This window comes from Saccopteryx bilineata, chromosome 1 (assembly GCF_036850765.1).
Source record: "Saccopteryx bilineata isolate mSacBil1 chromosome 1, mSacBil1_pri_phased_curated, whole genome shotgun sequence".
In the NCBI taxonomy this organism is placed as follows: Eukaryota; Metazoa; Chordata; class Mammalia; order Chiroptera; family Emballonuridae; genus Saccopteryx; species Saccopteryx bilineata.
Genome location: NC_089490.1, coordinates 220,261,381 through 220,275,121, shown reverse-complemented (window position 1 = coordinate 220,275,121; position 13,741 = coordinate 220,261,381). Strand labels below are relative to the sequence as shown.

Here is a 13,741-nt window from a genome sequence, read left to right as displayed (position 1 = left end):
ATGCAATACATTTTTTATTCAAATTTTGGGCCTCAAAATTAAAATGCATCTTATACATGGGAGCGATTTATACATGAGGAATATGGTAATACACCATGATCAAGTTGGATTTATTCTGGGGATGCAAGGTTGATAGGATATCTGCAAATCAATATATGTGATACACAACCAACAACCATGTTGGGTTTTAGTTGAAAGCGAGGGATGGTTATAAAATATTTATGGAAATGTAAAGACTTAAGAATAGCCAAGAAAGCCTTGACAAAGATACATTGATAAGAAAAGCAATGTGGTCCCTGCTACTACTCCAGGGCTTGTGGTCCTGTGGGACCATTAGAATCTGAGTGTAAGTTCTTCAGAAGAAAGAGTACAGAATATATGGGGAACCCAACTTAGTCCAGAAGCCTCTCTGAGAAAGTGATCTTTAAGCTGGAGTCTTAAGGATGGACAGTAGTTATCTAGGTGAGTAGGCAAGGTAGGAGCATTCTAAGGGTAGAGAAGAGTTCATTATAATTCCCTGAGAAAGAGCATATAAAATGGAGCAGGGAACAGTGAGTGCAGGATAGAGACTGACAAGGGTAAGTAGTTGAATAAGGGCTAAAACTTGGTAGGGTTTTGAAGGCATATTAAGGAATTTGTACTTTATGCTTAAAGTCAGTCTTTTAAGAGATTCTCCTCTCCCAGGGAATAAAATAATTTGCATTATCACAAGTGTTCAAAATATTATTCTATCTGCAGTGAGGAGGATCAAATATGGAAGTTGGGAGAGTAAATAGGAGGGTTTCTCCCAAAAGTTCAGAAGAGAAGAGCAGGTGTTTAGAGTGAAGTAGAAGAGGTGGAGAAGACCGGCTCAATGAGAGGGCGGTCAGACTGCCTCTTAGGGAGGCACTAACCAAACAAAGGAAACACTTGGTGCCAGAGTTATGGGCTGAATGTTTGTGTCCCTCATAATCCATATATTGAAGTTCTACCCCACAATGTGATGGGATTAGGAACTGGGGCCTTTGGGAGGTGATTAGGATTAAAGGAGATCGGAAAGGTAGAGCCTTCATTAATGGAATTAGGGTCCTTCTGAGTGTCAAGAGAGAACTGATGCCCCTACTCTTCTCCAGGTGAGGATGCAGGAGAAGCCTGCAGTCTGCAATGAGGTAGAGGGCTCTCACCGGATCTCTGCCATGCTGGCACCTGCATTTTGAACTTTTAGCCCATGGGAAGTAAATGTCTGTTGTTTATAAGCCACTCAGCCTATGACACTTTGTTACAGCAAGCTGATATGACTAAGACACATATATGTGGTACTAATAATTATGCTAGAACAGGGTTATTAAATATTGGGAGAGAGGTTTATTGAATTATGAATCTTGGAAGACTAGGTGTGAAACAAGGAGGAAAGGGAGAAAGGAAAAAGAGAAGGAAGAAAGAAAGGTAGAAGATATGGAAGGAAGGAGAAATAAAGGGAGGAAGGGTGAGAGGAAATTCAGGACCCCATAATGTCTTTGAGATAAGTCAGGAAAAAGAAGGAAGAGGTGGAAGATAAAAAAAGAAAACTCTAAAATTCAAAGCCAAATGAAAGGTTTACAGATAGAGAATAAAACAATAAAAGAAGGCCTGACAAGATGGTGGCACAGTGGATCGTGTCGACCTGGGACTCTGAGGACCTAGGTTTGAAACCTGGAGGTTGACACCTTGAGTGTGGGATCTTAGACATGACCTATGGTCGTTGACTTGAGCCCAAAGGTCACTGGCTTGAAGCCAAAAGGTTGCTGGTTTTAGCTCAAAAGTCACTGGCTGAGCCCAAGGTCCCTGGCTTGAGCAAGGAGTCACTGACTCACCTGGAGCTCCTCTCCCCCCCTCCCCCCCGCATCAAGGCAAGTATGAAAAAGCAATCAATAAACAATTAAAGTGTCACAACTATGAGCTAATGCTGCTTATCTCTCTCCCTTCCTCTCTGCCTGTCCCTGTCTGTCTGTCTGTCTCTTGCTAAAGAATAAAAGTAATAATAAAAAGAACAAAAAATAAAACAGTGGAAAAATTTTCTTACAAGTCAAGATGTAGTTCACAGAGTTGAGAAAAGGCTGTGGTCATTTTAGCACCATCTACAGCAGGGGTAGTCAACCTTTTTCTACCTACCGCCCACTTTTGTATCTCTGTTAGTAGTAAAATTTTCTAACTGCCCACCGGTTCCACAGTAATGGTGATTTATAAAGTAGGGAAGTAACTTTACTTTATAAAATTTATAAAGCAGAGTTACAGCAAGTTAAAGCATATAATAATAATTACTTACCAAGTACTTTATGTCAGATTTTCGCTAAGTTTGGCAGAATAAATCTTTATAAAACAACTTACTATAGTTAAAGCTAACTTTTTATTTATACTTTGGTTGCTCCACTACCACCCACCATGAAAGCTGGAATGCCCACTAGTGGGTGGTAGAGACCAGGTTGACTACCACTAGTCTACAGGGTGTGCTAAACCCTGGAAGCATCAGCCAATATACTGAATGAAATTTAATTGTCTTAATTATAAGAATTAATAATTCAACAGACAATCAAAGAATGATATATTTTAATTGGTTATTTGATATTTTGACAAGTATATTCAATTTGAAATTAAACTTTTCTTATTTTGGCACTACTAGAATTATTTTGTGTTCCTGGATGTAAGCTCGAGAGTACACAAGCTCAAAAACTTTATAAAATGAGAGAAATTTATAGGTTAAAATTATACCATCGATAACCCATAGTAAATGAGATATGTTAAAAAGTTAAATTTATATAAAACACATGAGAAGAGCCATTTGATTCAAAATAAAGAGCATACAGTTTGTTTCTTTTTGTTTTACTTAAGAACAATGGTTCCCATTACCAGAATAATGTCATTTGTAGGCAGAAATCATCACTGTGAATTCAGGGGTGATGGAAAACTGAATGTGACTCCAACTTCTGTCATCTATTCACTTCTGCCACACTTAAAAAGACATCTATGTCTATTTTAGCTTGTTTTCATCCCTATAAAATGAGTTCGATCAAGATTAAAGTAATAAAAATAAAAGTATTTAATGTATTGAAATGTTACGTATAAATGTTATACACAATGTTATCCTGTTATTTCTGGATATGACATTGCCTCAACTTTCAAGTTAAAGATAAATTTTCTTGCTTTTGTCTATCTCAGTGTATCTTTTCCTAACATCAGTTTTAGTTTTTTTTCAATGGATATAGAATTCTAGTTTGATAGGTTTTTGCTTCTTTCGGTACCTTAAATAAGTCTTTCTGCTTCCATGGCTGACGTCAGTATTCATTCATAGATATTTTTCTTTCAAACGTGATCTTTTCTTTCTGGATGGTTTTAAAGTTTTCTATTTGTCTTTCACTCCTATGAACCTAGTTGAGGTTATCTTTGCTCAGGGTTTACTGAGCTTCTTGAATTTTCAGGTTGAAATCCTTTATCAGATATGGAAAGTTCTCGTGCATTTTCTTCAAATGTTGGTTCTGATCTTTTCTCCTTCTTCTCCTCCTCCTCTCCCTCCTCCTCACTTCCCCCTCCCCTCTCTTTCCCTCCCCCTCCCCTGCCCCCTCTTCCTTCTTTGTTTTTATTAAGTGAAAGGCAGGGAGGCAGAGACAAACTCCTGCATGTGCCACGGCCTGGATCAACTCCACAAGCCCACTACCAAGCAAAGCTCTGTCTATCTGGACTGCTGCTCTGTTGCTTGGCATCCAAGCTATTTTAGTGTTGAGGTGAGGCCATGGAGCCACTCTCAGTGCCTGGGGACAACTTTGCTAGAATTATTCAAACCATGGCTGCAGGAGAGGAAGAGAGAAAGAGAGAGAGAGAGAGAGATGGGGGAGAGGGGGGGAGAAACAGATGGTCGCTTCTCCTGTGTGCCCTGACCGGGAACCAAACTTGGGACTTATACATGCTGGGCTGCCACTCTACCAGTGAGGCAACCATGCAGGGCCTCTCTTTTCCTCCTGGATATTTTCTATTGCCTCATATTTGAGACCATCAGCCCTGTCCTCTGTTGTGACAAGTGATTTTTAAATCCATTTAATTAGTTCTTGATATAGCAGTTCAAAAGCTCATTTAATATTTTTTATTAAATTTAATACAGCGACATTAATAAATCAGGGTACATATGTTGAGAGAAAACATCTCCAGATTATTTTGACATTTGATTTTGCTGTATACCCCTCACCCAAAGTCAAATTGTCTTCTGTCACCTTCTATCTGGTTTTCTTGTGGCTCTCCCCTCCCCCCACCCCCTCTCTCTCCTTCCTTGCCCCAACCCCCCCACAACTCCCCCATTACCATCACATTCTTGTCCATGTCTCTGAGTCTCATTTTTATGTCCCATCCATGTATGGAATCATACAGTTCTTAGTTTTTTCTGATTTACTTATTTCACTCCGAATAATGTTATATCAAGGTCCATCCATGTTATTGTAAATGATCCAATGTCATCATTTCTTATGCCTGAGTAGTATTCCATAGTATATATGTACCAAAGTTTTTTAATCCACTCGTCCTCTGACGGACACTTGGGCTGTTTCCAGATCTTCGCTATTATGAACAATGCTGCCACAAACATGGGGGTGCATTTCTCCTTTTGGAGCAGGTCTATGGTGTCCTTGGGGTATATTCCTAAAAGTGGGATAGCTGGATCAAAAGGCAGTTTGATTTTCAATTTTTTGAGGAATCTCCATACTGTTTTCCACAGTGGCTGCACCAGTCTGCATTCCCACCAGCAGTGCAGGAGGGTTCCCTTTTCTCCACATCCTCGCCAGCACTTATTCTGTGTTGTTTTGTTGATGAGCACCATTCTGACTGGCATGAGGTGATATATCATTGTGGTTTTAATTTGCATTTCTCTAATGATTAGTGCTGTTCAGCATTTTTTCATACGTTTATTGGCCATCCGTATGTCCTCTTTGGAAAAGTGCCTGTTCATTTATTTTGCCCATTTTTTGATTGGATTGTTTGTCTTTCTGGTGTTGAGATTTACAACTTCTTTACAAATTTTGGTTATTAACCCCTTATCAGATATACTGTCAAATATATTCTCCCATTTTGTAGTTTGTCTTTTTATTCTGTTTTTATTGTCTTTGGCTGTGCAAAAGCTTTTTAGTTTGATATAGTCCCATTTGTTTATCTTTTCTTTTATTTCACTTGCCCGTGGAGATAAATCAGCAAATATATCGCTGAGAGAGATGTCAGAGAGCTTATTGCCTATGTTTTCTTCTAAGATGCTTATGGTTTCATGGCCTACATTTAAGTCTTTTATTCATTTTGAGTTTATTTTGTGAATGGTGTAAGTTGGTTGTCTAGTTTCATTTTTTTGCAGGTAGCCGTCCAATTTTCCCAACACCATTTATTAAAGAGGCTCTCTTTACTCCATTGTATTTCCTTACCTCCTTTGTCAAATACCAGTTGTCCATAGAGCTGTGGGTTTATTTCTGAGTTCTCTGTTCTGTTCCATTGATCTATATGCCTATTCTTATGCCAGTACCAGGCTGTTTTGAGTACAATGGCCTTGTAGTATAACTTGATATCAGGAAGTGTGATACCTCCCACTTTATTTTTCTTTTTTAATATTGCTGAGGCTATTCGTGTTCTTTTTGGTTCCATATAAAATTTTGGAATATGTGATCTATATCTTTGAAGTATGTCATTGGTATTTTAATTGGTATTGCATTGAATTTATAGATTGCTTTGGGTAATATAGACATTTTAATGATGTTTATTCTTCCTAACCATGAGCATAGTATATATTTCCACTTGTTTGTATCTTCCTTGATTTCTTTTATCAATGTTTTATAATTTTCCGAGTACAAGTCTTTAGTCTCCTTGGTTAAATGTACTCCTAAGTACTTTATTTTTTTGGTTGTAATAGTGAAGGGGATTGTTTCCTTAATTTCTATTTCTGACTGTTCATTGTTGGTGTATAAAAATGCCTCTGATTTCTGAGTATTAATTTTATATCCTGCCACATTGCTGAATTCATTTATCAGATCCAATAGTTTTTTGACTGAAACTTTAGAGTTTTCTATATACAATTTCATATCATCTGCAAATAATGATATTTTTACTTCTTCTTTTCCAACTTGAGAGCCTTTTATTTCTTTTTCTTGTCTGATTGCTGTGGCTAGGACTTCCAGTACTATGTTGAATAAGAGTGGTGAAACGGGGCACCCCTGCCTTGTTCCTGATCTTAAGGGTATTGCTTTTAATTTTTGCCCATTGAGTATGATGTTGGCTATGGGTTTGTCATAGATGGCTTTTATCATGTTGAGGTATGTTCCTTGTATTCCCACATTGCTGAGAGTTTTGATCATGAATGGGTGCTGGATTTTACCAAATGCTTTTTCTGCATCTGTTGAAATCATCATATGGTTTTTCTCCTTCCTTTTGTTTATGTGATGAATCACATTGATTGATTTGCGAATATTGCACCAGCTTTGCCTCCCCAGAATAAATCCCACTTGATCATGGTGTATGATTTTTTCCATATATTGTTGGATCCGGTTTGCTAAAATTTTGTTGCAGATTTTAGCATCTATATTCATCAGGGATATTGGCCTATAATATTCTTTCTTTGTGTTGTCTTTGCCTGGTTTTGGAATCAGAATTATGCTCGCTTCATAAAAGGAGCTTGGAAGTCTTCCTTCCTATTGAATTTTTTGAAATACCTTGAGAAGGATAGGAGTTAGCTCTTCTTTGAATATTTGGTAGAATTCAGTTGTGAAGCCATCAGGTCCCGGACTTTTCTTTATTGGGAGTTTTTTGATAACTGTTTTGATCTTATTTGGTGTAATCGGTCTGTTTAGGTTTTCTGATTCTTCCAGATTGATTTGTGGAAGATTGTATATTTCAAGGAATTTGTCCATTTCATCTAGGTTGTCTAGTTTTTTGGCATACAGTTCTTTATAGTATTTTCTTACAATATTTTGTATTTCTGTTGTGTCAGTTGTTATTTCTTCACTATCATTTCTAATTTTATTTATTTGAGTCCTCTCTCTTTCTTTCTTGGTGAGTCTAGTTAAAGGTTCATTGATCTTGTTTACCTTTTCAAAGAACCAGCTCCTAGTTTCAGTGATCCTCTGTATTGTTTCTTTAGCCTCTATTCATTTATTTCTACTCTGATCTCTATTATTTCCTTCATTCTACTACTTTTGGGCTTTACTTGCTGTTCTTTTTCTAGTTCTTTTAGATGCAGGGTTAAGTTGTTTATTTGAGCTTTTTCTAGCTTCTTAAAGTGTGCCTGCAGTGCTATGAACTTCCCTCTCAGTACTGCTTTTGCTGTGTCTCATAAATTTTGAGTTGTTGTATACTCATTGTCACTCGTTTCTAGGAATTTTTTTATTTCTTCTTTGATCTCATTCTTAATCCATTCGTTATTTAACAACCTGCTATTTAGTTTCCATGTGTTTGAGAATTTTTGAGCTTTTCTGTTGTGGTTAATTTCTAGTTTCATGCTGTTGTGATCGGAGAAAGTGCTTGATATGATTTCAGTCTTCTTAAATTTTTTGAGAGCACTTTTGTGCCCTAACGTGTGGTCTATCCTAGAGAATGTACCATGAGCACTTGAAAAGAATATATATTCTGCTGCTTTAGGGTAAAAGGTTCTGAAGATATCTATTAAATCGAGTTGATCTAGTGTTTCCAATAGGTCTGCTGTTTCTTGTTAATTTTCTTTCTTGAGGATCTATCTAGTAATGTTAGTGGGGTATTGAAATCCCCTACTATTATAGTATTGCTGTTGATCTCACCCTTTATATCCATCAAAGTCTGCTTTATATATTTAGGTGCTCCTATATTAGGTGCATAGATATTTATAATAGTTATATCTTCTTGTTGGATTACTCCCTTTATCATTATGTAGTGGCCTTCTTTATCTCTTACTATATCCTTTGTTTTAAAATCCATTTTGTCTGATATAAGTATTGTTACCCCAGCTTTTTATTTCATTTTCATTTGCATGAAATTTTTTTCTCATACTTTTACCTTCAGTCTATGTGAATCTTTTGTTTTAAAGTGTGTCTCTTGTAAACAGCATATGTATGGGTCCTGTTTTCTTATCCATGGAGCTACCCTATGTCTTTTGATTGGATCATTTAATCCATTTAGATTTAAGGTTATTATTGATATGTAGTTGTTTATTACCATTTTATTCTTTAAAGCTCTATTCCTTTTTTCTTTATATTCTTTCCCCAGTTTGATATGTTTAAAACAGGCCCCTTAACATTTCCTGCAGCATTGCTTTGGTTGTAATGAATTCCTTGAGTTTTTTTGTTTGTTTGTTTGTTTTTTTGTCTGGGAAGCTTTTTATTTCTCCTTCAATTTTAAATGGTAGCCTTGCTGGATAAAGTAGTCTTGGTTGTAGCTTCTTGTTCTGCATTACTTTGAATACTTCTTGCCATTCCCTTCTGGCCTCAAGTGTTTCTGTTGAGAATTTGGATGTCATCCTTATGGGGACTCCTTTGTAGGTGATAGCTTTTTTTTCTCTTGCAGATTTTAATATTTTCTCTTTATCACTTAGCTTTGGTATTTTAATTATGATGTGTCTTGATGTAGGTTTCTTTGGGTTTCTCTTTAATGGAGTTCTCTATGCTTCTTGAATTTGTGAGAGTTTCTCCTGCATTAATTTAGGGAAGGTTTCAGCTATAATATGATTGAACAAAGTCTCTATTCCTTGTTCTTTCTCTTCTTCTTGAGGAACCCCAATGATGAGGATGTTATTTCTCTTCATGTTGTCACAGAACTCTCTAAGAGTTTCCTCAGACTTTTTGAGTCTCTTTTCTTTTTTGTTCTCTGCTTTCTTGCCTTCATTCAAGTTGTCTTCCAACTGGCTGTTTCAAACCTCAGCTCTATCCATCCTGTTTTTAATTCCTTCCATTGTGGTCTTCATTTCTAATATTGTATTTGTCATCTCCAACTGATTCTTTTTTAATATTTCAATATTCTTTTTTTATACTTGCTATTTCTTTATTAAGGTGTTCGTAATGACCATCCATTGTTGTTCTAAGATCCCTAAGCATCCTTACAATCATTATTTTGAACTCCACATCCAGAAGTTTGGTTATTTCCATATCACTCAGTTAATCCCCTGAAGGTTTCTCTTGTGGTTTCATTTAGATTGCACTTCTCTGTCTTCTCATTATGTCTGTGTTTGGGTGTTTTGTTTGTAGAACTGGTTGAGTCTAAGCTTGGTGTTGTCTGCCTCCAGTTTTCAATTGTGTTATTTCTAGGTCTTCTTGGGTTGGCATCAGCTATTATTTGTAATCCACTTTTGGATTTGGGCCACTTTGAAGTCTTTATTTGTTTGTTTTTTTAACAGGTGATAGTCTTGTTTACTGATCTCAGCAGGGGGCTTCCTTGAAACTGTAACCAGAAATCCAGTGGGTGTAACCTGAGACTCTGAAGGCCTATTCTCCCAATTAATCTCTCTGGAGGCTGGATGTTTTCTTAGCTTCAGTAGGGGGAGGTGTATCTCAGATCTCCAAGGAGACCTGAGTTACTGCCCCTCCTCCCCATTTCTTGTTTTCAGCTGTGTCTTGTTGTGCTGATTGGAACTGGAGAGATGTCTGGAGATCTGTGATCTGGAAGCCATTTAATCTTTTGTTTTGTGGAAGGATCAGTCTCTCCCCCAGCTATGGCCACCTCCAGCACTGGATGAGTCAGCTTTTTAGGTTGTCCCCTGCATTTCTCTGCCCCTCACCGTCTCTCCCTCTTTCTCCCCTTTCCACTTGGAAGATAAGCCAGTCCCTTCAACACACCTTGCTCCCTGGTAGCCAGGCAAGTGGCTATGAGCAGTATTTTCTGCTCTTTTCCCTGGAGTGAGAGCCCCTCTGGGCTCTCTCAGCCTCATCCCCCCTCCGTTCCTTTAAGCAGGGAAGATTCAGGCACTCCCTACCTGGTTTGTTCTGGCTTCTTCTTTGCTCCTTGGTTTTTGAGAGCTGTTCTTGTAGTCCAGAGTTGGTTTTTCACACTGATTATTCCTAAATTGATTTGTATTCCAGTTTGGTGGTGTGAGCTGGGAGTCTGTGCATCTGCCTACTCCACTGCCATCTTCAGATGTCACTCATTTAATTTTTAATGTTTAAAAATCTGATGAAAAGCTCTATCTTTTCATTCAGTTCCCCCATTTCCAGGAGAGTTTATTTCATTTCTTAATTTTGGCTTTAAATCTTTGGCTACTAATTCCAAAATCTGGATCATTTATTCATCTCTGTCTATTGACTATATTATCTTTTTTCATCACAATCACCTTTTTTTTCCTGCTTCTTTGCATGTCTGGTACATTTTAATTACATATTGCATTTGCAGAGGTTCTGGATTATGTTTTCTCCCTCCAGTGCATTTTGAGTAGTGCTCTATCTGGTGGTTAGATCATAAATGAATCACCTTAATCTTACAAAGGCCTAGTTTTGATTTCATCAGAGCAATCTATTTTGGCTTTATTCTTTCTCCTAGGGCATCCTTCTTACCTCTAGAAAGCATCCTCAGGGAGTCCTCACCCAAATCTTCAAGTTTTTGCACTCTGTCTGGGCTCAAACTTCAGTGTTTTCTAAGAACTGTGTGATTTCTAGAATCTCTGGGAATTCAGCGAATGAACTCAACAATTTCCACAGAGACTTCTGGGGTTTCCACTCTGTGACTCATCCCACCAGTGTGCTCCCTAAATCTCTCCCAGTTCTGTTAAATTTGTAGGGTGTGTTCTCTGCCTAGAGACACAGAGCTCCCTGCTTGATCACAAATTCCCAGTACTTTGGCTGGAGAAAATGGCCAGTAAGAAAAAAATCCATGGGAATGGACTCCTTATGGGCCTTCTCTCACTCAGAGATTGCAGCCCTTTGTTGGATGCTGTTCATAACTGAAAATGTCTTATGTATTTTGTCCAGGTTTTGTAGTTATCTTATTCAGTTAACTGACAGCTATTAGTTGTCTTGTCCATAACCAAAGTCTCATTCAATAACTGAGTAAGTAAATAAATCCCAGGCTTATCCTTAAAATAAAAAACCCTAAAATAAAATATTTCAAAATAAATTTTAGCTCTAGTTTATCTTCTTTGTTTCAGATCAACATCCTAGGTAAAATATTCTTTCAGTTTTGACTTGCCCCTAGTTTCATTCATTCTCAAATCTAATAAATATCCCTTTTATATTTTCCTTTTAAACATAATTTAATAAATAAGCTGAACAATGGGGCACCAACCTTAGAATCAAACACAATTGGAACAACTTTGTCCACACTGTTAGTTTTTCATTTCTTTATAATAAACATATAATTTACATTTATCTTGTCCATAAAAATAGTGGGAATGTTGAATGGAATCAGGAAATACCACACATATATGAGTTTAATGGTTATTTCTCATTGAAATAAAATTGTTCCTATAATATTTTTTAAAAAAATAAAATTGTAGTTGTTTCTTTTTCTGACAACTGGTAAATGATTTACTTCATGGTCTTCTGTAGAATATTGCCAGGGATTGACCTCAAACTTAGCACAAAATGTATAGATCACAGAATCTATTTCTATTGTAGAATATTAAAATATTTCTGTATGTCCATTCTTCTGGCCCTTTGTCTATAGTTTATGGATTTATCAAATTATCAAAGGTACTTGTGTTCCCAGACACAAGTAGCAATTCTATGTAATGGGAAAGATATGTTTCAATTTAAAGTCATGATCCTGTTCCTAGCTATGTAGTGGTCAGTTTACTTAATTTTTATAATTTATCTTTCTCCTTTAATTAAATATGGATAAAATAGTTGTCAGAATGTTTGTTTTGAAGATGAGGGGAATGTATGAAGATAGCTATTCTACTCTATCTGAGCAGTTTTCAAACAGGATTGCTGTTGTATTAATATTGTTGTGATCATCTCAATACTTTGCATATGAGTCACCTGAGCATGGATATTTGAATTTAGCCACAATCTTTCTCATTAGATTTTTTCCCTACTATAACCTTAATTTTCTCCAAGCAATGTTTGGTCTCTTCTCTCCTAAAGATTGTCCTGTCTAGAACAGAGTCTAGACTCAGAAAGGAAATTGTATACTTACATTTTATTGTTCTCTTAACATTTTTTGTCTTCCCAATGAAGAATTGTTGTGTCTTATTTTCTAGCTCAAAATAGAATGAACAGAATCGTGCTCTTTATTACTGTAAAAATATTCATTTCATACTGTTCCCAACTTGTTTTCCCTCTTTTTCCCCTGGGTTATCACTATTGTCCTTCCTTATGAGATTTTAATCATTCCTTACGTGCTCTTTTAAAAAACCTTCAGAGGCTGTGGGGCAGCCTCCTTGGAAATTCTGCAACTTTGGAATCATTCACTTTTTCCTTATTTAGTTAACTGACAGCAATAGAGTAAGATATTTATCCCCACCTCCCGGTCGTTCCTCTTATGTTATGTGTGAAATATATAACATATATTGCCTGGCTAGCAAGATCCTTTATTTTTATTTTTGATCAAAAAAGTGTGTGTGTGTGTGTGTGTGTGTGTGTGTGTGTGTGGCACGTGTGTGCATGCCTGTTTCATTTACTCCTGAGGTGTAAACTTCCAGAAGAGGAAACGCCTGCACTTCCTCTCTCCACTACATTGTTCTCTGCATGAAGACTCACCATATGTCAAGAAATAAATGTGTCAGGCTGCTCTCTAGGAGAAGGTTTTCAACTGAGCCATACATTGTAGCTGAGCTCGGGTTCTTTCATCAATAAGCTGTGACCGAAAAATCGACTTCCTTACCCCTTTCTAAGCAGTATAAGCAAATCAATGTAGAAGAGCCCCACAACCAAACTAACTGACCCCACCAATCTAGCCCTGAAGCACCAGGGTTCACATGAGGACGCGTGTGGCCGGGCTACGCGGGTGAGTCCCTTCCCTTCAGCGAGCCAGCCCATCCGAGTCCCCGGCAGCCAGGTCCCCTCGCCCTCCAGGCACCCGACGCCCGCGCGAGGAGCCAAGGCGGAGCGGGGCGCAGCGCCAGCCCGGCACCTGGCCACTGGGGCATGCGCAGAGCCGGCCTGGGGCCCCGGCGGCAGCGGCCGCATCCTGGGCGCTCTCAGCGCGGGAGTAGGAGGAGTGCTAAACTGAGAGGAGGCGCGGCAAGCAGCAGCCACCAACGCCACCACCAGGCAGAGGGAGAGTTCGCGAGAGGGAGAGCTCTTCTCTCACTTGGAACGCCTTGGGTCTGCTTTTGGAGAAAGCGACCAAAATATAAAGGAGGAGCCAGGAGAAGAAGAAAAAGAAGTGAGAGGGAAGCAGGCAGAGTAATAACGGACGTAGAAGGCCAGAGCGGCAGGGAGACCGGGGCACCGGGTGCGGCAGGTGCCGCGGGCGCAGCGCCCTCTCACCCCGAGCGCACATCCCGGAGCCGGAGCGCATGCCGCGGCGCGTCTGTGCCACGCCTGAGTCCCACGCTCCGCGTTAGTTCTCGAGCAGCGGCAGCGCCTCTGCAAGGACGGGTGATGGACCGAAGGGCGGCTCTGGGCGCGGCCGCGCGTTCCTAGGACGACGCTCGCTCTCTGAACGCGGAGCAGGAAGCGACGAGAGAGCGCGGTCCCGGTGCCCCCGTGCATCCGCGGCGGGACGGCGGCGCGGGATTGCAACTCGGCGCGGTGGCCAGGTGAGGACACTCAGCACTGTTCGCCCTAGCCTCCCGCCTTATCTCGCTGCGGAAGGAGGAAAAAGTTTTCACATCGGTAGGAAATAGCTTTACTGTGGGGCTGTAGAGTGG

The 13,741-nt window shown here is 39.0% G+C and overlaps 1 protein-coding gene across 8 annotated transcripts in view; it reads left to right on the top strand.

Annotated features, from left to right (window-relative positions):
* Nucleotides 1-13,071: 13,071 nt before the first annotated feature.
* The window catches only part of CHRM3 (cholinergic receptor muscarinic 3), a 621,150-nt gene continuing 620,480 nt past the window's right edge, over nt 13,072-13,741 (top strand). For 5 of the 8 annotated variants that reach the window (XR_010726157.1, XM_066236338.1, XM_066236278.1 and 2 more), the window contains exon 1: nt 13,072-13,706. The gene's annotated coding sequence lies outside the window, so the exon portion shown is untranslated. The remainder of the gene's footprint in view (nt 13,707-13,741) is intronic. The other 3 variants (XM_066236319.1, XM_066236285.1, XM_066236328.1) reach the window with 1 other exon arrangement.